The following is a 3,434-nucleotide window of genomic DNA, read 5'->3' as shown; positions in this document are numbered from 1 at the left end:
TAGTGTCTTTGTCTGGCTTTGGTATTAGGGTGATGTTGGCTTCATAAAATGTGTTGGGTAGTTTTCCCTCCCCTTCAATTTTTTGGAAGAGTTTAAACAGGATTGGCGTTATTTCCTTTTGAAATGCTTGGTAGAATTCACCTGTGAGGCCATCTAGTCATAGACTTTTCTTTGATGAGGGCTATTTTATGATAGACTCAATCTCCTTAAATGTGATTGGTTTGTTAAGTTCTTGTGTTTCTTGTAGCATCAGCGTAGGTTGGTTGTGCATTTCTAGGAATTTGTCCATTACATCTAGGTTTTCTAGTTCATTAGCATACAGTTTCTCATAATATCCTCTTATGTTTATTTTTTTTTTTCCTGTGGGGTCAGTTGTAACTCCCCCCATTTAATTTTTGATTGTATTTATTTGCATCTTCTCTCTTTTTTCTTAGTCTAGCTAGGGATTTGTTAATTTTATTAATCTTCTCAAAGAACTGCTTTTGGTTTTATTGATTTTCTCTATTGTTTTTTTTGTTCTCAATTTCAATTATTTTTGCTCTAATCTTTAGTATTTCTTTCCTTTTTGTTTTGGGATTGGTTTGCTGTTCTTTTTCTAGTTTTTCTAGTTGTTCAGTTAAATCTTCCATTAAATCTTTAGCTCTTCTTTTTCAATATAGGCATTTAGGGCTATAAATTTCCTTCTCAAGATTGCCTTCTCTGTATCCCTTAAGTTTTGATATGCTGTGTTCTTGTTTTCATTTGTCTCAATATATTTATTGATTTCACTGCCAATTTCTTCTTTGACCCACTGGTTATTTAAGAGTGTGTGGGTCAGCCTCCACATATTTGCAAATTTACTCTTATCCTATATTGATTTCCAGTTTCATTCCACTATGATCAGAGAAGGTGTTCTGTATAATTTCAACCTTTTTATATTTATTGAGAGCTGCGTTGTGCCTTAATATGTGGTCTAACCTGGAGAAAGATCCATGGGAATTCGAGAAGAATATATGTTCTCCTAAGTTTGGATGCAGTGTTCTGTATATATTGTTAGGTCTAACTCGCTTATCATATTGTTGAAGTTCTGTTTCCTTGTTGATCTTCTTTTGAGTTGTTCTACCTTATGATGGGAGTGGGGTGTTGAAGTCTCCAATGATTATTGTAGAGATGTCTATTTCTCCCTTCAGTTTTCCCAGAGTTTGTGTCATGTGAGCCTGCTAGTAATTAACTGGCTACCTGAAAGCCACTGGTGGCCTCTGGCCTCAAGCATATCCTTCACCTGGTGTGGGGTGAAGACTGTGAGAGGTTACCCCCAAGTTAGTTTGGTGACTTTTTCAATTAAAAGGACAGTTGGCCCCACTGCTCTCAGGCAAGGTGGCCATTCCTTTCTTATAGACATGCTCATTAACTACTCAGAAAATGAAGTTTATCAGGACTTTTAACATGTTCAATGTCCTTTTGCATATGATTTAATAGAAATATAACCATAATCATCAGACATATATATATATATATATAGAATAAGATATAGGTACAGTTCTTATTACTAATTAATGTACTACTCAATGCATACATTTCTCTTTGAGCTGTAATTAATAGATTTAAGTTCCAGGTTTGCAATACCACACATGTTATCTCTCCATGGGAGCAGGCCTTAATACCAGTTGTGTTTAAGCTTTACTCACAATACTCTGGCAATCATTGCTCCACTTGGTATGTCCTTCACACAGTGAACAAGCTGCAGCACCATTGACCCTAGAGAGAGGCTGGGAAAGTAGTTTCCAGTATCCCACTGGTTTCATGCATAGCGCACTTTGGCACTAGGAAACAGTGCCACGTCTGGAGGTGATATCCATTGTACATTTGGCTGTATCAAGTCATCATTGGTTGTTGCAGGAGTTTGAAACTGTAACATAGCTTCCATCTACTTTAGGAGCACAACCAGAGATGTAGAAGATACCTTTATTGTTTTAGGTGTCAGTGACCAACCTAGCCAATAATTCAAATGGAGAGCAACCTGCAGTGTATTGAAAGCCTGGCCTGACTGCACAAGAGAGTTTGATAATGCTGAAGTCTATCTCTTGATTTTTATACATCTTTTAAACATTTCCAATGCAATGTGTTACATATTAAGTGAACTTTTTAATACTTTGCTTCTTACTTCTATACTTTTACCATGAAGACATTAATTAACATGTATTTTACTTTAGCAGTAGAGGAAAACTACCTTTTCCATTTAAAAAATGAAAACTGAAGATTCCCAATGGAATCAAGGTAACTTTTCATTACCATCACTTGAATATGCACGTTGAGGTGACTTCCAGACAGGTTTCATTGCTATGAAGTTCCTTTTTGCCATTAATATCAATTTAGGTTTCTAGTTAATAATCCCTTCTTAGAACTAGCCATTTAAGTACTTTGGTTTGGAAGATGCTCTTACAAACTCTTTTTAATTAACCACAACCACACAGTTTGGTTAATTTACCTTAGATTACAATTAGCAACCAATGAAATTTACTTTATCCATTTAAGAGAGACCAGATTTACATTTCTTTAACTTAATTTCTTTAGATATGAACTTAGAATTTTCATCATTTTAAAGATTTAATAATATAAAGTTAATTTATTTACTTGATATTTTATAAACCAAAGAGATAACACTCAAGCTAAATAAATGGAGACTGTTATAGTTTATATAAGAATGTTCTTTTTCACTTCTTTACAGGGGGTTAAGCCCTTTTTAATACAAACTGATTCCTTTTTTTAAAAAAAGATTTATTTTTATTTATTTCTCTCCTCTTCCCCTCATTGTCTGCTCTCTCTGTCCATTTGCTGTGTGTCCTTCTGTGTCTGCTTGCATTATCCAGCAGCACTGAGATACTGCATCTCTTTTTTGTTGTGTCATCTTGCTATGTCAGCTCTCCATGTGTGAGGTGCCACTCCTGGGTGGGCTGCACTTTTTTCATGCAGGGTGGCTCTCCTTGCAGGGCACACTCCTTGCACATGGAGCATCCCTACATAGGGGCGTTCCTGTGTGGTAGGCACTCATAGCACGTGGCAGCACTGCGCATGGGCTAGCTTACCACATGGGTCAAGAGGCCCTGGGACTCGAACCCTGATCCTTCCATATGGTTGGTGGACACTCTATCAGTTGAGCCATGTACGCTTCCCCAAACTGATTCTTAATTATTTCTGCTTAGAAGAGTTTTAATCTGTTATACTTCATCCCTCCTTCAGAGCTCTTGCAAAGAGAAGGCCCTGGGGCCTGGGTAGGTTAAAGAGCTCAGGAAAATCTTTTCCGCTTTCTCAATAGTTGTTATATTTAGATTTCTATATGACCTTTTTGTCCTTCTTAACCTAATTTGGACTCTAGGAATATTTATCACATATGTAACTGCATATTTAATTTTTAGCAATTTGAATAGAGCTCTTAGGAATTATTTGTTAATTTG

Source organism: Dasypus novemcinctus, chromosome 6, assembly GCF_030445035.2.
Source record: "Dasypus novemcinctus isolate mDasNov1 chromosome 6, mDasNov1.1.hap2, whole genome shotgun sequence".
Lineage (NCBI taxonomy): Eukaryota > Metazoa > Chordata > Mammalia > Cingulata > Dasypodidae > Dasypus > Dasypus novemcinctus.
Note: the sequence above shows the minus strand (reverse complement) of the source record.